Source organism: Pteropus medius, unplaced genomic scaffold (assembly GCF_902729225.1).
Source record: "Pteropus medius unplaced genomic scaffold, Ma_sr-lr_union100, whole genome shotgun sequence".
Classification (NCBI taxonomy): domain Eukaryota; kingdom Metazoa; phylum Chordata; class Mammalia; order Chiroptera; family Pteropodidae; genus Pteropus; species Pteropus medius.
This window is the reverse complement of record NW_024342474.1, coordinates 7,340,409-7,364,733: the sequence shown is the minus strand read 5'-3', so window position 1 is coordinate 7,364,733 and position 24,325 is coordinate 7,340,409. Positions and strand designations below refer to the sequence as shown.

Here is a 24,325-nt window from a genome sequence, read left to right as displayed (position 1 = left end):
ACAAATTTACAACCCTTCCTTAGAAATAAAGGCCAGCACAAATAAAGTTTAAATTTTGCCCTTGACAGAAAAAGGAGACATGCTTGTGCATTAATATTGATTAGTCGTTACCGACCGGGCAGCCACAGTTTGGTAAATATGTTCATTTTTACCAAGGGCCATGGAACATGCATATATATCAAAATATCATATGAAATTATTTTTTCCCAGTTTTTAATCTCTTCTTGAATTCTCTAACTTAAAATAATACATACATATGACAAAGATGCCTGGTTCCTTGATTTCAACAGAGTAGCATTTATTTGGAAAGCAAGATTGCTTATTTTAAACTGCGTCTCTTTTTGGAAATATTTAGAATTTTGGAAGAAGTAGCCTTGGCAATAGTGTTGTCCAGCCTTTAATTTACAAGCGACAAAACAGCTCAGGCTAGGGCTAACATTACAAGGGAAGCAGAACATGGCACAATGACTAAAAGCCTGGGAGCACTCAGCCAAGTGGCCTTGGGCAAGTTATCTAACCTCTCAGCCTCACTTCCACAAAAGGGGGAAACTATTTCATGGGGTTTTGTGGAAATTAAGCGAACTAACAAATATTAGAGTATTTTGCACAATACCTGACATCCAGTAAGGTCTCAATAAATGGTCAGTGTTATTGTATCATTATCTTTATTAAGTGATTCACGACCAGTTAGTGTCAGAACTGGATGTAAAAGCACTTTTGGAAAAAGTGTTATCATAAGCTGGCTCCTCATCTCTTCCATATACCTGGGCCGAAGGGCGAAAAAGGGCGAAAAACCGTGTCATTAGTGTTTTCCCCAAATGCGGCATAATTCACCACCTCCTCTCTTCCTTTATCCCTACAACAATCATTCAACCTTTTAGGAAGTGTTTTCCATCAGAATATAACTTCGAAGTTGGCCATTTTAAACTCCAGGTCAGGAAGGTTCAAATGCGCTTTCACAAAGGGGATAAACATAGATGCAGGAAGTCTGAAGGGCAACGATTCCATGGCTCACATAACCCGTTTCCTCGTTATTCAAGCTGGGCTCTTCCTGGAAGGGGGAGGAGTGTCTGCCATTTGATTAAACATTACAATAACATCAAAACTAAACAAAATCATATAATCAACCAGATCTTAATTCTAGTGCACTTACTCCGCCTCGTGAAAAGCAACCCTGTTTTAAAAAAAAAAAACATTTTGCTGACAGAGCTGGTGTTTATGAACAACTCCCTATCTTTCCTGCTCCGCTTGCATCTCAAGTCCTTGTGTTTACTGAGGGCTTCCTAAGTGCCAGGCATCATGCAAGTGCTTTGTGTACACTTTCTCATTTAATTCTCACAACAAATCCTTAGAAGGAGGGAGTAATGTATTATTCTCATCCCCATTTTGCAGATGAGATAACTGAGGCTGGGGAGAGTAAGCTGTCCAGGGTTACATCATTAGCAGTGGAGCGACAAAATCAAAAGCAGTGTGCACGGGCCCTCAGGCCACTGCTCAGGTATGCACATCCTCTCTGGGCCTCAATGTCCCATCTTTGAGAGGATGCAGCCACTCTGGAAGGTCCCCTGGCCTGCTACTCCAGGGCCCCCTGCTGCTGTGGCTGCTGTGGCTGCTGCTGCAGCTGCGGCTGCGGCTGAAGCTGTGGCTGCGGACGGACGGGCTCCTTTGTTTCCACACTCAGCTGCTCTGGCCGGCCTCCCCGGGCTCTGCCCTGTTTTGTTTGTGTTGCTGGACCTACTACAGACGCACTCCTGGCAGCGCAGCTGGGAGTACAGCCGAGGCTTCCTCTTTCGCTCAGTTCCTGGCCGCTTTAGTAAGAACAGAAAAGGTGGGCAGGGGCCAACTGGCAGAAGCCACAGAAATAGCAGCGCATGATTCTCATAGGAGCAGCAAGAAAGGTCGGCACGCAGGACCCCGCCGTCTGCCGAGCTCTTTCATTGACTAAGGTTGCTTTTGGCACACACAGGCACAAGGGGTTTCCACGCTCATTTCCCTCCGGTCAGAGCAGACAGCTTTGGCGATAGACAACTCAGAGGCAGGCCAGCAACCGACTGTCCAGGGACAGGAGATGGAGACATTCAATTGCAAAAGCCACATGGGAACCCCACAATCTGAATCTCTCAACGCGTTCTGCAACATGGAAACTCCCCGGGGACCTACCGAGGGCCAGGCCACCTCTGAGCCATGGGAAAAAGTGTGCAGTTCGAGGATGTGTAAGCGGCAGTGAACCGGCCATCCCAGCACACGCGTGAGAGGAGGGCTCCGGGATTAGCAGGCTTGCTTCACCAGCATGCCGCTCTCATTAGCTACTGCCGGGAGGGAATACGTGTGGCGCTGTCTGCGGCGAGGCAGAGGGCGGCGAGTGAGTCAAGCTCTCTCCTTCCGCACGGTTTCTCCTCTCCCTGTCATTCTCTCCAGCTCTTTCTGGGTCTAGGACAATACTCAGGTCGAGACAGCTCCAGTCATAGCTGGATCTTTCCACTGCTTAGTAAGTAGCACACAGGAGGATTTGCTGGAGTGGTTTTTTGTTTTGTTTTGTTTTGCTACTATTAAGCAAGATTGCTTCATAATCCTTTAAGTGTTTTTTAGCCAAGTTTTATTTACATATCCTGGCCGGCCAGCACGTGACTAACCCAGGATGTCACGGAGGGAAGAAGGCAGATGCTACATCTGAAAAAAATTCTGATGCTGTTTCACTCAGGAGACACAAACAGCTGAGCCATCAAGAGGACAACTGTTTGTTGGGCCAACACCACACAAAACTCTCAGACTCTGGAGATCCTCAGAGACGAGAAGAAGGAGCTGCTGAGGTAGGGGGCAGAGATGCAAGTAGTTCTGCTTCTGTCTCCTTCTCTTCCTTTCACTCTCTCCACTCCGGGGGCAAAGCGTTAGGAAAGCCAGATGCCTAAAGCATCTAATACATGTGAATGGTGGTAAATTGTCAACTCACAGTACCACAAATGAGACACTTGAAATGTAACGCCTTCCTCCCAATTTACACACCACCCAGAAACAAGCTGCACTGGCACCGACAGAAAGGAAATTTGAACCATTTCCCTAAAGGCATTCTTTCAATCCATATCTACTGAGTGGTTTTATGTGACAGAATCATGCTAGACATATCAAGGAGCTTTTTGTATCTTTTACCATATGATAATGATAAATAGAGCCATTTCTCAAAACTGTATCTAATGATCTACCAGAAAGTTAAATGGATCCTGACTTATCAGTGAGTCTTTCTTTAAAAAAGTAAGAGACCTAAAACTCAAGATCTAGATTCTTAGAAAAAGAATCTCTTCACCAATGAGAAATTCTTAAATATTAAAATAAGCATTTACCAGGAGGTATCAGTGAGGTTCTGACTATATATAGTCTGCTTCTCAAGCAAAACATACCACAACACAGACAGTAACTTTCTATTTCTCTTATCCCTCCATACTGCCTAGCTTTGCACTTTAAGCAAGTCATTTAGCTTCTCTGAGTATACATTTTATTATCTTTATTATGAAGGGGCTGTGTTAGGGATTTCTAATTTCTCATTTACTTCTAAAACGAAGTAGTTGTTGAACGAAAGTTTAATATTGTCAATGGCAGCGTTTATTTTAATCTTTAAACACAAAGGGTAATACATGCTGCGCAGCACAAAAATAGCTCATTGCCATAACCTCTGAGAAAAATAGTTTTGCAAAATTTTCCTTGCTCTTCTTGGGGGAAAAAAAAATATCATGCCATCGGGCTCTGTGAGGCGATGCCGGAGACAGAGAATGGAGATAGGAGTTTTATTTATTGCTTTAAACTGCAATATTTTGAAAGTGTTAGGATTTTCCCCCACGGAAAATGCTTTTGCCTCTAATATTATCGCCAGTGATAGAGAGTTAGTGTCGAGGGTTTGTGAATGGATTTCAGAATGTGCAAGTGGCACCTCCCATCGTTAGCCGTCTACATTTTTTTATAACCGCTTGCATACTTTTGGTCAACCACTGTAAAATAAACAGTCTTTCCCAAATGTTTTTGTTTTCTTTGACAGCACAGCAATAATTCACTTGGAATGCTGCAGAATAGAATAGCACTTTAATGCTGTTGTAAGAGTGGCTTTTTACGATTTCTATTCATCGAGTTGTTTTTCAGTTAAAAGATGCCAGACTGAAAAGAACATAAAATACTTTGGAGATGTGTTATGCTTAAATCTGTTCTCCCTATCCTTTCAAAATATATATATAAGTATAATATATGTATAAGCACACATGCACATGTGCATAACTGTGTGTATACACATATTCCATATATATACTAAAAATGATAGTCACCTGAAGTGTCTGCTTTGCAAGTGTCTTTGTTTTTGTATGTGTACTTTTGTTCCATACTTGAGAAGTAGAACATTGAAACTAAAGTACAGTTTTGTGTTCATGAAAATGAAAATGTAAATTAATATTTATTCCCGTCTAGAAAAGTTTTAGAAAAAAAATGTCCTAACACACTCACTGCTTAACTCGGTAAATATAAATACTCTTGCTCTTTTCTTCTCCAGTCATGCACATACTAACGAATAAGTTTAGAAAAAAAAAATATAAAGTTTGGTCAAAAAAGCTTTATTTCCTTTCTTTGGAGGGTAGGACGGGGGTGACCTCAGGTGTCTACAGTAGAGTAAAATGTACATCTATGTGTCAAAAACGGAAGGATGAACTTTAACTGGGGAAACTGCAGTCTCCGTGCACCATTACATAGGACATCTTCACACTGGGCAACATTCGAAGTAAGAAGTTGGAGTCTGGGCAGTGCTCCATTTTCATCTTAACCACCCTCCCCTCTAAGAAAACCCCATCTCTAGTCTGCACAACATAGCTCTTCAACTGTGGTCTATGACCAGCATGAATAAGTCTTGTGTTAGGTTGAATTTCAGGAGCTGGGAGTTTATCAGCTGAGCCATCTCACCTGCATTCTTTGCAAGTGACTGGAGCCCTGGAAGCCTGGCCTCACTTTGGGCTCCTCCAGCAGAGAGCAGTGAAACACTGTCAATAAACTTAATTCTGAAAACCAGAGTAGCCTCCAAGCTAAGAAAAAGGCAAAGACAGAACTGGCAGGCTCATCAGAAAAAATGGGGGAAACTGGGCTTGTAAATTTTAAAAACTGGATAGATGCTGATGTTGACAGCATTGCACATATTTAGGCATTCTAATGTTGTCAAAATGGCACTTTATAGCAAGATAGATGACAAAAGAAAAAGTGCATGCTTTTGCAAAACCAATTTCTTATTTTAATCATGCCGTTACTGTACTATTATACATTTATTAGGCCACTTTCATTTGCAGTCCATGTTATCACAATGTCAACTCCTGAATCCCATTTTCTGGCCACCTACCTTGGCAGTTCTTCAAGCACCCCTTGTTTGCAGCATAGGAACTGCTTGGTCAACCAAATGCAAGAAGCAGTTTATACATATGCATTCCACAGGATATGCGGTTGCAGAGAGCCATTTTAAAAAGCTTGAAAATGGCTTTTATGGCTCCAGTTCAAAATGAGGTTCATAGTGGGGATGTGTAAATGTCACTTCCAGGTAAAGTGATTTATGACATTACACATGAACTTGTTAACAGTGTAACACAAAAATTCAAGAACTCCCCGGACACCTTGCCCTTGGCTGGGGTGTGAATAGGTTCTTCTCCTTCCAATCAACAAAACTGATGATAAAGAATATTAGTAGATAGAATACATTTGTGATAAACTGCTCTCAAAAAAAAAACAACCACACATTTATTTTCACAAAGGAAGTATGCACATTTACAATCCCATGTGGTACTTGGGATCTGACCTGTTACTTTTCTTGGATGAAAACGAGTTTAACAAAACAAACAACCTCACAGACATGGGCAGCAGAAAGGTGGGTTACCAGAGAAGAAAGAGACAGGAGGGAGGTTGAAGAGGGTACAGGGGGCCAGGGGGCCAAATATATGGTGACCGAAGGAGACTAGACTTTGAGTGGTATAATATAGAGATGATGTATTATAGAAATGTACACTTGAAACTTATGTAATGTTATTAACCAATATCACCCCATTTACTTTTAAAAGGACTTTAAGCTATTATTTTTTAAAGCAAGGAGAGCAGAGATATTATGCTAAAGACATCTAAGAAAGACGGGTAGATCATTCATTTGCTCCACTGCAGTGAAAGATAATGCTCTACGTATATATCGCACAACCTTTTAACTAGTGACTCGATGAGCTCCCATTCTGAAACTCTTTGCTGTCTTCAAGTGCTGGGCTCAGATGCCAGCCTCTGCGTGCAGGCTGCCAAAAGACTAAGTGAGGCATGGGGCACTACACATTAAAGGGGAGAGAGGTCAGCATGGCATCATGCCCGAAAAGCATGCTGTACAAAAGATGAACTTCGAAGAGACGGGCTCGCATCAAAAGTAACCGCATGTTTTACATTCCCCCAGTGACCAGGGTCATTTTACCTTCCCCTGGAATCTCCTCTCAGCCATTCTATCTCCTACTTCTTGAAGGAAAATTCCTTCCTTCCGTCCTCCTTGCAAAGCCCCTCTCCGCAGTGTGATTCCAGCAAAAAGAATACCTCGCCACCAGAAAACTACTTTCAGAGGGCAAATAAAGCTGCAGCTGGCACACCTAATGGCACAGCTTCTTTGGGAAGGACGAATGTGGCAGATGCACAGGAAGCATTGCTTGGGAAAGCGAAGCCCTGCTGCTCTACATCAATGTTCCCACCCCCTCGCCTTTCCCAAGGTCTCAGTGAGAAAACCTTTTTTTCCCTTTTTGTTCTTATCAGTTTAAACAAGAACAATGAATTCCTCAAGCCCTGCAAGAATGTGACAAGGTGTCAACAAAGCCAACCAGGAAGGTGATGTATGGCCCGTGGGCTGCAGCTCCCATAAATCACTTCACACACCAGAGTTGCAAAGAACTGAGAGAGTGCCCTGCCCGGCAACCCAGAGCCCAGAGCTCCCTGCACCCTCACATGCACACACCTCACACCCACCCTTGTCCAGCACCCTCGCTGGATTCCACCTGTCACCTCTCCACCAACAGACCTGCTCAAGGGTTAAGTACTTTTCCTTCTGTGGCAAATGCTGCTCATACACGATGGGGTACTGTGTAATTCAATGTGCTTTAGGGATGTGTGTCGACACGGCTTTGTTGAAGGCTGTCTGGAAAGTTCTACTCAAAACCCTAATTTTGAAGGTTTATAAATGACAAAAGTATTTGTTCTTGGGTCAAAATTTGATTTAGAAAGTTTGGACTTTAGTGGTGAACTGATTTTATGGTTTTCAAAAATCGGATGTCAGAAATTGTTTTGTCTGCTTTATAAATGATACTAAGAGAAACTGAGAATTACCAGTCTAGAATTCCTTTCTGGATTCCTAGGATGTGGCTTTCTTGAAAAAAAGAATTGGATATATAGTCGAGTACATACTGAAATTAGGAGGGGAATGGGAGTATTTAACATTGCCTTGTGCAAAGTAACTTATTGACAAATACAGAATTAGCAAATGAGATATTTACTATCACCGTTTTAATATAGCTAACTGATTTTTACTTTAGACCATGATGTGGGTATAAACTTCTGATGCAAAAACTCCTGAAAATATTTAAATACAAATGACTGACTAAATCTGCAGCAACTTTGAATCCATTCCATGAAAAACATGAGAATTTCTATTTTTTTAAAATGTCTTAAGTGCATATTTAACTAACAGACCAAAATAACCAAGTAATTTATTTATAAACATGCATTCATATGATAAACATGTATTCACATGTATTCAAACATGTATTCATATAAACATGTATTTATACAGACTGATCTGTAACTACTATACTTTTATATAACAAGTTTAGGGGGAAAAGAAAGAAAACAGTTTTATTGAAAACTAAAGGCAAAAACAGAAGAGATTAAACTCACCAGTGCTTGTGCTAATGGAGACCAGGGTGAGCCTGGTTGCAGGTCCATTTTTTCCCTCCAACCACTTTTTTTTAAAAGCAAAGATTCTAAAAATAGCTGGAGCAGCAGAAATGAGCTCATTCTCTACTAACTAACCTTGTTCATTCTCCCATGGTAGCAAAAATAATTCAAAGAGAAAGTAAATTAAAAAAAAAAAGTAATGTCCACCAAATTGGTAGTTCAAACTCATAGAAAGTTGACTTTTTTGATGTAAGCCTTGGTATTAAAAAAAAAAAAGCTAAATATATGAAAATCTGAATAAAGGATTATTTGCAATATAGTATAATCTTTGAAATAATAAACTAAGGTTGTTCAAATGACAAGTTCTTCTAGTGCATTGTAAATAGGTCAACTCCGAATAATATTTATTTACTCATTCAAGAACACAGCTATTCGATTAAATGAAGTGCATCTGGTATTACTGCCAATAAGGCGAGTGAGCAAAGCATGTACTGAGCCACTGTCAATGTATCTTCTAAGATGAGAATGGAGGAGTAAAATTCAATTTCCAACGTCTTTGGAAGAATTACCTGTTGTATTAACTCTATCTAACTATGAGACAGAAGGAAATTTAACTTTGGGTGGTGAACACGCCATGCAATATACATATGACGCATTATTATTAAATCGCACACTTGAAACCTATGTAATTTTATTAACCGATGTCACCCTAATAAATTTAACATAAATAAATCAATAAATATAAACATTTCTCTTTATTTTTACACACGTGTGATTTTGAAAACAGCAACAAAACTTGCCACAGCCATTGTGTCAAGCTACATAGTAATTCTACAAGATTATTACTAGGGGAATCAAAACTTTCTGGTCAAATAAAGGGAGAAGAGAAGATAAAATAAGTACGTGCAGGCCTGTGAGATTCCAATTTTCTTGTACTGGAAAAACTTTTAGAAAAATCTATACCTGCTTTAAAATATGACTATTTTCCTAAGCTGGAGCTCCAAACTAGAAAAGGCAAAGGAGAGGACATCAGGGATGGCCATTTAAAATATTCTAATGTTTTTTAAGCACATTTATGAAAATATTTACCTTCATATATAGACACAGAAAAACAGATGAGTTAGAATCATCATCGTCCATGCTTTTGTTAAAAAAGGAAAAAGATATCTTGCTAAGCTTTAAGAAGTTTCGACGGGTAAATCTGGGCAGCCTGGTGCATATTATAAATCCGCCCAAAGAGCAATGATGTACAGATCACCTGTACTCCACCACAACGAACCTGGAGAGGCCTGTGGAATCACTTAAGCCTCCTTCTGAAAAAGACTCTAAAACAACTTCTAGAAGGAACCATGTCTTCAGATGATTTCCTTCCAACTGGAAAACCTAGGCCTCGTATAAAAGCAATTCACTTCCACTGAAAAGAAGAAGATTTCCGGAGTATTTAGATTCACGTCATTAAAGAGTTTTATCTACGTTTACACCCAATGAATCTCAGTAACACTGACGAAGCCTTCAACTAAGTAGCAGACTCTACATAGCTTTAAATTATATGCATTTTTATGGATTTGTTACTTATATATTTTAATATCTTTACTACTTATGTATTTATTAATTTTGATTTTAAATTTGAAAGATAAAAATAAGCTTGATCTTCAATAATAATAATAATAAATGAGATCTGTGAAAGTATTAAGGATCAATTCTTACGCTTATCTACAACTAGCTGGTGTCAATAAACAGATCGAGACTCAATTTCATTTTAATGCACACAGCAAAGAAAGTGCAATTGAAAAATTACTACAAATTGGCCTCCGTTCCACGGTCACTTCTTTCACTCAGCAAGTACTTATTAAACACCCTGTACATGCAAAGAGCTATAGCAGAGCAAAAAGAAACACAAAATAGAATCTCACTTATTATTCGCTGTTAATTGGAATGCTTCGAACTGCCTTATACTATTAATTAGCTTTTTATATGTGTGATTTCTGAATTCAATAAGGAATTGTTAAATTCCATGGGTGTTCGGCTCAATCATTATCATTTAATAATGATAATTATTAAAATTATCATTTTAATAAGTCTTTATTAGTGGACTTATTAAAATGATAATTCTCTGAGGATAGATATAAAATATGTGACTTAGTAATATAATAATCGTATTAAAATATATACATACTTTATTATATATATACATATATACGTACACACACACATATATACATTCTTTATGTGACTAAGACACTAACTTCTTACCCAACTCTCTTGGTATTAATAGGAGAAATTAAGTTTTATTTCTAATATATGTGACTTAATCACTAATAGTGACATTTGGAAGTCTCGCCTCTTCCACTCTATTAAAATACTATTCCTCCCACATCTGACTTCACGAGTGACTATTTGTAGCCACATACACTTAGTCTAGATTCAATGCAAATAATCTCAAGAGAATATCTCAAAAAAAAAATCAAGAGAAGGAAATAAACCTTTTCTGTTGATAATTGCCCTATTGGCTGCTGACAGCACCATTCATTTCTAACATGCCTTGTAACAGAATCTAGAGGGCTCATGGTGTAGGTACAGACATATAGCTTGGATATATTCATTCATTGGAGACTTTTGGTAAGGCAGACACTGAGCTATGCACTGAAAACACAAAGGGGAAGGAGACATCGTCTGCTGTGTGAAAAACATGTAAACAATTATAGTACACTGCAAAATAGGCTCTCCTTGACTGGTATGCAAACCCCCACGATGGCAAAGAGGAGGGGTAATTAATTTTGGGAAGGGGAGTACCATATTTGAAGTGGGGCTTGGGAGATGTGTTGAGATTTGTCCAGATGGTGGTAAAGGTGAAGAATATGATAATTAGAGCAAAGGTGTGTAGGTTCCAGAAAAACCAGTCTTTTTGCACGAATGAAGTGAAGGCTACAACTGGTGAATGAATGATAGGAGGCAAGATTAGAAACTAGACCTAATGCTATAATCAACATAAGAAATTTGGACTTTATCACTTGAGAAAATGGTTGCCATTGAAGGCTTTTGGAAAGACAGTGATACGGTTACTGTCCTGAGGATAGCACTCGTTATAATATTGGAGGTGGGTTAGAGAGAGAAGACCAGAGACAGCAGGGAGACTAGCAGACGACTAGTGCAAATAGTTCAAGTGAGGGATGATAAGGGCCCGAAAAGAGGAAGTAACAGTGGGAATGGAGGAAAAGAAAACTCAAAACATATGGAGCAATAAATGACTGTTGAAAACAACAGTTTGTAAGTGCTGAAAATGAAGAAAGTAGGGAGTTAAGAATGACTAGGTGAATTATGGCACTCTCAAGCAAGCTAAGAATACAGTCACTGAAATGTAGTTAGTAACCAAAACATAGAAGTCACTGAGCTTACTCAGAATGGACACACGGAAACGAAATACAGAGGTCCTCAGTTGTAACCCTGGAAATGCACAATCTGGGAAGCACAGGTAGAAAGAGAAGAGTCCACCAGATAGAAGGACTTTTCAGATAAAAGGAACATCGGGACTGGTTTTTGTTCTGGGATCTGAGGAGGGAGAGTTTGAAATAAGGTAGAGCGATCGATGTGTCAGATGTTTCGGAATAGACCTCAGGATGATGACAGACGTGTCCCTTGGATTTGGCAGTTAAGAGATTATCGGTGACCATATGTAGAGTACTTTCCATGGGATAGAAGAAGCCATATCACATGCGGTGCAGGAGTGAATGAATGATGTAAAGAAGTGAGACTATTTCCCACTGTGCCTCCCGTTGTCTCCCTGCCATTTCAGAATGGCTTCTGCCTACAAAAGACAGGTTGTCCCACCTCTTTTTGCTAAACCCAAGAAAGCTATGATGCTGCAAAGCACAAAGACACACCAAATAGGGAAGTCGAACACGCCGTTCATAATCACAGGTTATTCCATTATTCCTAGGCCTTTTTGAGGAAAATACCTGAGTGAGATATGGACAGAAACCAAACTGGAAGGGATTTTTAAGAGATCCTAAGAATCTCATTTGGCATTGTTCTATGGAGCTGACAGCCTGTGTGTGAACTAAAAATGGAGTGTGACTAGAAAAGGAATGTAGTTCTCTAACCTAAAGGGAAAACCACACTTTCAGGATTCTCATAGTAAAGGGATACGGTAATGGATAAAACATATTCTACCTCATTATTCTTTAGCTTTGAGAATCTAGATATAGAACATTCAAGATTCTCAAGAGAAAGAAAAAGAATAACATCTGGAGGCAAAGCTAAAGGTTTCTTGCTTCTATTAATGAACCGAAATTCAGTTTCCATTTGCACACTAAAGGAAGAAATGCATATAAATGGATTAAGAGGGCCAGAAAGATACAGTGGAGCAAGAGTCAGCAAGCTTTTTCTGTAGAGGGCCAGATAGATAGTAAATATTTTCGGCTTTGCGGGCCAGGTGTTCTCTGTGGCAACTATTCAATTCTGCCAGCATAGTATGAAAGCAGCCGTGGACAATCCGTGAAAAAATAAGCGTGGCTGTGTCCCAGTAAAACTTTATTTATGAATACTAAAATTTGCATCTCACATCATTTTCACGTCACGAAATTGTACTGCTCTTTCGATTTTTTTTTCAACCATCAAAAAAATGTATACACTGTTCTTAGATTTCTGGTCGTTCAAAAACAGGTCATGGGTTGGACTTGACCTGTGGGCCAGAGTTTGCTGACTCCTATGCTAGTAGAATCTCACCCAGTTCAACCTCTTCCATCAGCCCAGATTTAGTAAATTTGAATGTCTGGATGTGGAACCCAATGATCTGTAGAGACCATTTATTTATACATTTGGCAGTTTTCAGACATATGGTTCTTCAGAAGTATCAAAGTTCTTCTCACTGTGACCCTGGGCTAATCGCTCACCTTGATGCTAACAGTAAAAGTTAGAATTAACCTAGGGGCTATACATTCAATTCTTCATTTAACAAGTATTCAGTGAGTAGCAATGGCTTTTCCAGTGCAGTAGGAGACAGTAAAGAAAACAAAAATGGGGACTATATCTTCCAGTCGTCTGCATCTGTTTGAGACAATAGACTCATGCATCGAGCCAGTGGTACAACAATTTCAACGCAAATTCATAAAATTAAAGGGAGAGTACTCAGTCTGCTAATATTTAGACCAGATTCCTAGAAGGAGGTAAATCTTTTCACTTTCAAGTTAATCGAAGCACGTGATGATTACCAGCTCCTGGCATTAGGACAGTATAAAAATCATCTTATAAAACACTAATTGACTGTATCATAAATATGTTTTAAAAACTGATGTTTTCAAGAAAAAAATCATCGTAGCAAATACAGTCATGTGTTGCTTAATGATGAAGATGTGTTCTGAGTAATGCCTCGTTAGGTGATTTTGTCATTGTGCAAGCATCATGAAGTGCACTTACATGCTTACACAAAAATAGATGGCATAGCCTACAACACGCCTAAGCCTATTGCTCCTAGGCTACAAACCTGTACAGCATGTTCGCTTATCTAATACTGTAGGTCATCTATAACACAATGGTAAGTATTTGTGTATCTAATCACAGAAAAGATAGAGTAAAAATGCAGTATGAGAGATAAAAATGGCACACCTGTATAGGGTACTTACCATGAATGGAGCTTGCAGGACTGGAGGTTGCTCTGAGTGAGTCAGTGAGTGGTGAGTGAATGTGAAGGCCAAAGACACTACACTACTGTACACTACTGTAGGCTGTGCAAACTGTCCCATAAGCCCTCCGTTTCTTTCTGACAGGGTCAGAAATGGAACATCGAAGCTGTCAATGATGCTTCATGAACAGGGATGTGGGTTGGACTGATTGGAAATATTGAAGAGAAACTGGCTAGGTACGGATGGATCACCATAATTATGACTATCAGGAGGGAGTGAAAGATGGCCTGAAGATCAAAAGTAATAAAAAATCAGGATGAAGAGAGAAAGGAACATAGGAGATTGCCATGGCGATATATATAGTTTTGGCTATTATATGTTGAAGCAGCGGTCAGATTAAGGAACTTTGTTATATTCATTTTTACAAAGGGTGTTTAACATGGAGAGGGTGTAGAACAGAGGACTGGATATTTTGACTTTGGAAATTTGTTTTGGGTTCCATTGACCCTACCTGGCACAAAGGGCTCTCCCCGGAATTGAACTGATGGAAGAAATAAAACTTACCTATGCTTTACATCATTACAACCTGAAAATATTTCCAAAACATAGGGACAGGCTGGCTTCACTCTGCTACAGAAAGCTTTCACTAAAGAGGCAGTGATGTTTAATACTTGTTAAAGTAGCTCCTGTGGACCTGTATCCTTGTACAGGATCTTAGGTCATCAACAAATAATTTAGAGCAATGTACTCTGAAGACCAGCAAGCTAGATCTGGGAGGGCTATAGTGCCCTCTGAGTATGAAGCATGGGATTGAGGGGGAGAGGTTGGACAGGCTCCTCTGTGCTGAAGCAAGTCAGTAGCCGACTGACTGGGATGTAATTTATGCACTTAAAATTGAAGTGTTATGAATGAGAGAGACTCTATTGCCCCCACATATATTGGTCCCATCACCAAGAAAATAAATTCCTCCTGACCCATATATCCTCCTGTCTCTTACGGGAGATTCAGCTTCATTACAATTTTCATTACTGTCACATATGCGGTCCACCGTTGATCAAAATGCTGTTACATGGCGAATAACTAATTCTCAAGCATCTGTCATGAGACTATCTATGGCTACGGATGTAAGCTTCTGACCGAGCCAATATTTTTAATACGTCAAATCAAATCTGATCAGTCATCCTCTTACTCAGAAATCTTTCACAGCTTCCCATTCCTATGATGCTCAATCTCCTTGGGCATGCTATGCGTAGCCCTCATGACCTGTTATCACTTACTGTTCGGGCTCATTGTCCACATCTTTCTCTTATCCATGCCACAGCCCTAATTTACACCATCCAACCCATACCAGCTGCTCTCATGTGAACATTCCCTACACTCCCCAGTCTCCATTGATTCACTCCTACTTTTCACACAGCGTGGAAGGCTCCCTCTAGGAACTTCCTCTTCCAGCTGTCCTATTAAAACCTATTCATTCTTTAGGGCTCAGCCAAAGCGCCATTCATCTGTTTCTTAAAGCCTTTCTTATTTTACCTAGTTGGAATAAAGGCCTTATAAATCTTTGTTTATGATTTGCACTTTGGCAAGATACTTTTAAAATTCCTACTACATAAAGCTCTCATAAAGATTAAATAATAAAACAAAATGTTTACAATGCACTTAGCATAACTTCTGACACATAATTAGAATTCAAAATGAACAGAAATTTCATGGGTATGCATACCTTCCCTTAGACGATAAGTTCTTAAAGCTAAGAACTGCATTTTATTTACTTACATGCAAACCTATTACGTTAAGTGCTTAATAAATCTTTATTAAATGTGATTGGGGTACTGAACACTACATTTTTACAAAGCATAACCAATGCTTTTAATCCTGAAGCTAAGTGTGAAAAGAACTGAAAAACCGAGATCTCCATAATCTTTCTAGTTGAGTTGGCTGCATGTGTTTTGGAGTATGACAGACCCGGGTTCTAGACTCAGTCGTATTACTCTCTGTGTATCTGTGAAAGTTACTTAAATTTTCTGAGACTTGGTTTCTTCATTTATAAAATTATGTCAATCAAGTATGCTTTGAAGGTTTACTCTGAGGTCTCTAGAAAAATGCCTGGTATTCAGTAGGCATTTAATACGTATTGATTACGAATACCAAGCAGGACTCTGTTTAGATGCCCCACTGACATTACCTACATTTAGAAATGAAGCTCAAAATAGTAAATACCAGAATAAAATGAAACTGTATTTCTTGACTATTCTTTCTTAAATACATAAACAAAGCAGCAATCTCTAGCCCTTTTGTTGGAAGAGCCAGTGTACTGAGGGCAGTTTACTGTGATTCCTGAGGAGTTAAGTACTGACAGCATTCTCTTCAACTTCTCCCTGATGATCTCAGCAGAGAGCAAGAGGGGAGTGTAGATCATGATGTCAGATTAGACTTGAGGATCCATCAACCTGTGAGGTAGAACTTTAAAAGCTATGATAATTACCATCTGCTGGGTAGGCTCCCTGAAATACAACCACTGCGTTTCACTTCCTAGTCATTGCTGTCATCTTTCTGCATTGTTCTGTGATCCACCATATTCCTTCTCTGGTTTTGCTTTGATTTATGTATGTACACAATGATGGTGGTCATGGTACCCTACCCCAAATGATATATATCCCAACTCAATTGACTCAGAGAACCCTACACAAAAAGGCATCAAAGTCTATTTGGTATTGGGCTGAGTGAGTAGAATCCTTAGAAAATGGGTTTTAGACTCATTCTGGCTAACCATTCCATCAACTGAATGTTTTGCAAAAGTTTCTGTCTCTTTGATCGAGGAAGTATAGCAGCTTGCTAATGCCTCTCTCTTAAAATATGTCACAGGAAATCAGTGGTAATCTACTTGTACTCGATGTGACTCACTTGTACGCGATGTGTTGGCGGTTTAGGGCAGCAGTATATTAAGAGTAACAGAGTTGACAACTTATTAAAATGATGCTAGCATCCCCATAGATTCTAATGAGGATTTAGGTAAAAGACTTAAGAGAGAACATGCAAGACTGACCCTACCTGCGTTGTTCTGTCATAGCACCATTCCCTAAACCATCATTTAAGATGTACTGAATTAGACAAGAACTGCAGACATAGCAAAGAAACTCTTGCTTCAATTTTTCTCTGTATTCAAGGTAAAGGGAGTTTTGGGCCCAAATGAGGTGACTCATATGGCCTCAGTTCTCTCTTCATTTCATGCTCAGACGCAGCCAAGACTGGAAAGCAACCTGACCCCTCCCTGACGGTAGGGGACCGCCTCCGGGATGATATTGAGTTTTCATTCTCCGTGTGCTCTGTAAAACCACCTACCTCTCAGAGAAGCACTTTGACATGTTCTAAACTCTAACAACAAATGAAAATGGCATTTCGAAAAAAAAATAAAGCCAGAACAAAGAAGTCAGAAATATGATACCGCAAGATCAGGCACTTATCTGCACTGCAAGTGAAAAAAGTTTCAGACTCAAAGAACTTAGCAATTTAACCACTAGTTTTCTCCTGAGACTGTACTGTCACAAGAGAGCCTTACATTTCCAGTGGCATTCAACAGATTCTCTCCTTTCAGTGAGGCCAGCTGCACAAGGTTACTGGATATTTGTTCCTTCCCAGACAGAGAGCTCCTTTTGTGAGTGCTGTTGGAGAGAGAAAGAGCTCAAAAGGGAGTGGACATTGCAAGACAAAAAGGACAGCTCTACAGGTGCCTGTGACATCTGTTTCTATTTTGCACTGTGGCCTATCAGTGGAAGGCCAACCTTTCATCAATTTAATAACATGGCGCCCAAGTCCAGTCATTAAAGCTGGGACTTCAGGAAATGTGTGAGGAAGAGAAGCCACATCCTTGCTCTCCGGGTACTTCCAGTCTTGTTCAGGTGACAAACTTAATGTATATTAACTCAAATCTTTTCCTCACTTCCTTCAAATTTCCACCCAAAAGTCTTCTCCCACAGGCAGCCTTAGACACCGACTTAATCGCTCATGTCTCAACTCCGTGTTCCCCACAAGACTCATATCCTTCACTTTTTACACAATTGGAACTTGGCGGAAGTATTCTTCAGTTGATTCCTGTGTGCTCAGTCCAACTGATTTGTCAGTATCATGAGGACAGGGTTTGGGTTTTCTCTTTCCTTTGTGTCCTTTCACAATAATTTGTTTTGTAGCTTAAACAAAATAAACACTCACTAAGGGAGGACGGGCCAGCCAATTCCGACTCCTCCTGCTCAGACACCACTCCAGGTGTGCTGGTTCCTGGCCCTCCCAGAACAGATTAAGTTCCAAGAGGTTCTCCTTCCTGAGAAGCTCTCCAAATTTTTCTGCCACCTTTGTATCCAAAAGCAAAGGCTTTCTCAACAGAGCCAAAAGTTAGGAAAGAATTCAGTGTCTTGGTGGGCTAGACTTCTGCTCGTCATAAAAAAAGAACGAGTGGCTGCTTCGACATAGTTTGTGACATTAACTACATTCAGGAGCACCGGTTAACAAGAGCGGGTCCTCAATTCACAGTGTCAACGTTTTTTGTTACATAAGCCAGTAATTTAACCCACAACTCAGGAGGCTCGTACACCTCTTTCTTCGCAAATTCTGTTTTCCCTTTTACTATATTCTTCTGCAGTGTTTAGACACTAGAAAACCGGAACTGATTTCTCCTACTCCATGCCTACCCACCCCTGTACTGGCCCTCACTTCCTCCTTCTCTGCCTGTCACTCTTTCTGCTCTCATCTCTACAAAGAAAGCAACAGCAGAAAGAACAATTTGACTCCGATGGGTTAAGACGGCACAGGCCAAGTTGTGTTGATGCATGTTGGCTACATCTCAGCTCAGTGACAGTAATTTTTTTTTTCTAAGTTAGCACAGCTAAAAAGAACAACTATTTTCATTAATTACTACTTTGATGGCTTTCTTAAATCTGCGGTGAAGAATGAAAGGTGGCCTAAAACGGCAGAGGTCATATTTTATTTCAACTTTGAAGCTTAGAAATAGTCACACAGGTATCACGAGGAGAATAGATATAATGAATTTTCTTGCTTTTTATCTCATACTTGCAAGATATCCTTGGGTGTTCTGCCCTGGAGATAAGAAAAATAATGCTGAATGCTCAGTTAGCCCCTCCTAATCCCCTCCTCCCATCTGCTGTTAATGCCAGCCGACAGATCTATCAGCTATAAGGCTGGCTCCTTGTCATTTGGGGCTCTAAGTTCACACAGCAACTCCTCCATGATGCCCACCCAGACTATCCAATCTAAAACAGCCTCCCCCTACTCCAGTACTCTACTCGTCACATGAACTTGGTTCAGTTTAATTCATAACTCCCATCACTGCTGGAAATGGTTATTTTTATTTTTGAGTAACTAAACCATTATTCATGATTCCTCTCTAGAATATAAGATTGATGACAATGGGGGCCTTGGACTGCTCATCGGTATGTCTACAATATCTAGCAGTTCCACAAATTTGATTCTTCATCATTTTAGCCAAGAATTATATAGCTTGACTATTAGAGAAAAATAGATGGGGACACAGATGCTTAGAACAAAGGTCTTTCCATCTTGACAATGGAGAAATGAAAAAGTCACTCTTGTGCATGCCATTCAAATTTGAACTTTAGACAGTTTGAGGACTAACTTAGGTTTAAATATAATGTAATTATTTAAAACAACAGCTATATTTTCAGTGCCCATATATTTAATTATTATCAAGTGCTTTCATTTCTACCTGTTAAATGTAAAGTATAAAAAGCTCACTCTCATGAAATTAAACAAAAATACACTAATGTGCAAAAGAGCTAAAGGTAATAAAGTGGATTATAATATTTCTAATTGCAGTTAAGTAAGCTGACAAATACAGGCCAATGACAATTTTATCCTGGTGTTCAAATGGCCATTGTACATGCAAACTAAAGGAAAATCTACTACGTATGTTAAATATAAACACTACAGAATCATTTGTAGTGTATCTTAGGAAAAAAAGGGGATATATTAACATTACGACATTAATGTTAATGTCACTAATTTAAACCATTTTTTCCTAGTATGTTAAATATTTCCCTGTATTTTTTTTTTTAAAAACTTGAACATTAATAAGAAATGGAGCAATCTCTGCCAGATGCAAGGTGAACATGTACTGCCTATGAAATAGCCAACAATGAAGTCAGTAACATAATAGAAGATTTCAAAGAGGTGCAAGAAAATGTTGGTATTTTCTTAATACTTATAATTCTGGCTACATAACTTTATAACACTACCCAGTTAAATTAACATGTGAGTCAATTATCATCTTGACTGCTTTGTGGCATTCTTCAAATCTCTTAAAATCCCTTACTTAAGTTTGCTTTTATGAAAAGCACTTACCCATGTCTCGGGGGTGTTCTGTGAATTAGGAATCCTGGAGCCCACAATGCCTAAGCATGGCCAGCAGGACAGAAGCTAATAAGCACTATGGAAATGGGCCTGCTTAGTTACTATGGATACGTCAGAAATAAAGGATTCCTATTCGTGGTAACCATCAGCAACCACTAGCACAAACTCCCACATGCTACTTGGACCTAAATATGGTCATAAATGTTTACTGTGCATCCATAACATTCATGGAACTGTTCTAAGACGTTAGAGCCACAGCTCGAGAAACAACATGTCCCCCCCACCTTCATTCAATTTGCCCATCCCATTTTCCATTTGGAGAAGTCAAAGTTTTATTCTTCAATTAGCTTTACAGAATGGAGCATTTTTGTTGGATTACTAAAACTCCTTAGCCAGAATCAGGCGCAAGTGCAAATCTTGTGCCCAGACAGCTCACCTAGTGACACCACACCCTTCAAAAGTTTGAAAACTTATTGTCTGCTCAGTGTGGAGGTGGCAACTCCTGTAGCCTGAAGAGCAAGTCCTCTGCCAGGTCAGAGACGCTGAGCCTAGAGTTTGTGACTCTGGCGGTCTTACTCATGGGAATACCTTCCAGACCTTTTCTTGTGAATGAATCCCAAGTTACAACTCAGTTTCTCATCACCTGATCCATGCAATGAGTATCACTTTGGGTTTTTTTTGTTTTTTTGTTTTTGTCTTTGAAATCTAATGATCCTTAAAGTCAAGGCTGTCAGTTTAAACACTCCAGAGACATTTCACTCTTCATTACAAATGTTCACTTTGTACCTCAGAAAAAAAGGTGCAGTCAGTTGGTGGGACCAGACCTTGCACTTGCGTCCTATCTTGCTGAACAGTTTCAGAAAAACAACAGAAATGCTCCATTCTGTAAAGCAATTGCACAACAAAACTTCAGCTTTTTCACATGGAAAATGGAATGTCACTCGATATGAGTGAATGATCTGGCCCCAAAAGGACTCTCCTTAGTTTCATTTCCCTGCTCTCCTTGAGTGCTGATAGCATGACCAGAACTTTAGAGTTCGTTGCTGTCCATGGCATGCCTTGATGGCGAGCTTAGTCTAGTGAGTTAATGTCTCCAGTAATAATCATGTTAATTATCACGAGCTGAGCATGGGGGAGGCGGGGGCATCGGAACCATACACAGGTTCAGGCTTTGCTGGGATAGCTTAGGGAGGATGCAGTGATGGTCACTGGTCCACGTACCATCTCTGGGAGCCGACAACCTATATTATCTCTTTTGTGTGCAATGGTCCCCATATTCCCTTTCTTCTCCACTTTCTGTATCACTTTTCTTTTCCTGCATTTTCTTGAGAACTTCAATTTACAGCCATAGCTTCAATTCGTATGAATGGCTCCCATATCTTTATCTGTAGCTCAGCTCCTTCTCCGAAACTTCATACGTACATACATAACTAAGAATGTGAGTGTTTCATCTCCACCTGGAACTCTAAACCCATTCTCCTTCCTGGTCTTTTTTTCTCTTAGTTAGGAGCATGGCCACCTTCTAAGTGGCCCATGCTACAAGTCTCTGACACCACCTTTTCGATGTTTGAAGTACAAGAGATTTCTAACAACTGACTTGCCTTTTGTACAATCAAGCAGATTAACTGTTCTAAAACAGTATTTTAAATACACTTTCAGACATATTTCGTTTTTCCTCAACTCTTGCCTAATATAAAAACGTAAAAGTGCTTAAAATATCTGAGCCTGTTGATAGTTGATATTGATTGTAGGAAGCAGAGAGAAAAGTAGATAGAGAAAAAGCCATTTTCTATTTTTTGAGGTTGTGGTGTGTGTGTTTATGTCTGCATGTTGTATAAGATTCTGAGAAAAAGTAAACATAACCAATGCTTGTTCTTTTGTTATCATCCTTTAAAATCGAAAGTTATACTGTGGAATTAGGGACATACTTATGCATAAATTGATTTTTTTTTTCAAAAATATGTTGGCATATTAAATTTTAAAGTGTAATCTATTCATAAAATAGCTGCAATATTTCTTTTCTGAATCTACTTTAAGATTTTATCATTTTGGTTACCATGGACATACAAGGTGCTTAAATTAAATATAGAGAGTATCTAGGTTTTTACAAACTTCAAAGAAGTTGACATAACCTAAAAAGAGGTGCAATATTTAGAAGAAGAAAACTAATTTATTTTCCGAACTCAGTGTTCCATAGTGGTCCACATACATAGAAAGATGATTAAAAAATAAGAAATATATTCACATACAAGTTTTGCCTTGTAAGTGAACACCGTTTCATCCATCTCAATCAGCAAATGTCGTTTCTTTAAATGATCTTTTTAAGAATCGGTCACAGACACATTGCATTATTTATTTATTTTTTTTAATTTGGAGGAAAATCCTCCAAAATAGACATAACCCTTTTCAAGTGTGCAGAAGAGCGTGCCACCATATTGTCAATACCGTGGTGGCAGCTTCCCTTTAGAATGTGTCCCTGAACTAACCTTAGGAATACTTACTACATTTTGTTATCTTTGAAGGTATTTTTCCAACATCTGCTTCTAAGTCTACTTTCTATTTTGTAATCTCATTGAATGCAGTAGCAGTGCTAATGTCACTTATATTTATGTCTCTAAGTATTGGATCCAAGAGATTAGCAGCAGCAGTAATTCCTCAGGGTCCAGTAATTAATGACATAATACTGTGGAAATACTTATTTTTAAAAAGCTTCCGATTACATAGTTTTAAGAAATCATCTTGTGGGAATGACTTAAGTAGTCTAGCCATATACTTCTTTTCTTCATCCAATGAGTATGTTAAGCAACTACTGTATACCACTGTTTTAGGTTTTGAAGAAAATGCAAAACCAAAACGTGATAACTCTTCTGAAGGAGTTTACAAAACTGGTAAACAAAAATAAGAAATGTTCAAAAATTATCAGAACAAGAGAAAATGGATAGTGCTATAAGCAAGACATTAATAATGTGTGTTCTCATGTTCTAGGGGTGAGACATCTAAACTGGGCGTTGAAGATTTAAAAAGAGTTGAAGCAGTCGAACATGGAGACAGAGAAATTCTACGTAAAAGAGAATGTGAGAAAGTGTCTGTTCTGTTTATGGAGTAGGAAGTTTACTCACTTGGCTACATATATCTGTATGCATTTTACATATACACATGTGAAAATGGTTAACAGAGCGCTAAATGATTCTATTTACGTGATCTAAAAAAATTTGTAATTTATTCAGTCACTAATGATGAGTCATTGGCAGTTTCTGAACGGAGGAATGACCTGACAGAGAAACGGCCTGAAACAATAATCTGGAAGTAGCCAAAGAACACAAATGTAACTTTTTTAAACAAATGCAACACAAATGTAGATTAAGGGAGGTACAAGGTATGTGTATGTGTGGAAAATTTAAGCAGACTTTAGGTAGAGTGCTTCCAGACTTTACCCTCCCCAAATAAAACACTTTTGAGAGTAAAAGGGGGTGCTATTGTGAGTTAACTGGAAAAACGAGAATAAACTGGGACTGTCCTGAAAAAGAGCATGATATATGGTCGTATTAATTATAGGGCACTTGTGTGGCATTTTAAGTGATAATAGTTTTATACTGTATAAAGTACTTCGTCTAAAAATGGTTTGAAAGTTAAGCCCTCTAGAAGGAAAAAAAATCACGTTTTTTTGTAATACCTCCCATCTCAAAGCCATAAACACAGGACAATCCACTTATGGCTCACTCAGTGCTATTGCTGAATCATGAATTGTCTGCTCACTGCCACAGAGAAAATCCTGGTTCTTTGTATTTCATAAGTTCTTTGAGGACAAGGAATATGTTTTCTTTGTATCTAAACTTCTTCCAGGATCAATCACAGATGCTCGCATATAAAACGATTTGATTTTTGGTGTATTGAATTAGGCAAGAGACCAAAGGCAGAATATGGTAAATTTTTAGTCGAAGGGCACTAAGTCTCTTCCTGGGGCAAGAGACAGTTAGAATGAAGCTGATACAAAGTACCATAAAGATAAAAAGGAAAGATGTGAAGAGAAGTCAGAGACATAGTAGATCCAAAGATGACTGTACTGTCCAAGACAGTAGCCACTAGCCACATATAGTTATTAAAATTCAAATTACTTGAAATAAAACCAAATATTCAGTTTCTCAAAATCACATCTCAAATGTTCAAGTAGCTACATGTGGCTAGTGGCTACCACATTGGATGGCACAAATATAAAACATTCCTGTCACCACAGAAAGTTCTATTGAGGAGTGTGGCTCCAGAAGAACCAGGAGAATCCTAGCACCTTCAACGAAAGTGAAAGAAAGCGGAGGGGCTAGGTCTGAGAGGCAAAGCAGCATCTGAGCTTTTCATGGATGTCAAAAGCCGAGGAAAAGGAAATGAGAAGCAGACCGGGAACACTT

The 24,325-nt window shown here is 39.1% G+C and overlaps 1 protein-coding gene and 1 long non-coding RNA gene across 4 annotated transcripts in view; one reads left to right on the top strand and one right to left on the bottom strand.

The window, feature by feature from the left end:
* Nucleotides 1-24,325, bottom strand: part of HMGA2 (high mobility group AT-hook 2) — a 129,900-nt gene that overhangs the window by 73,231 nt on the left and 32,344 nt on the right. The window lies entirely within an intron of this gene.
* On the top strand, nucleotides 1,338-23,457 carry LOC120605027 (uncharacterized). 2 transcript variants are annotated; one of them, XR_005653492.1, is made up of 2 exons: nucleotides 1,338-2,810; nucleotides 22,908-23,457. It is a non-coding gene; the product is annotated as an uncharacterized LOC120605027 (long non-coding RNA). The 2 variants fall into 2 exon arrangements; XR_005653491.1 differs by lacking the exon at nucleotides 22,908-23,457 and adding an exon at nucleotides 6,787-8,196 and having other exon boundaries at nucleotides 1,339-2,810.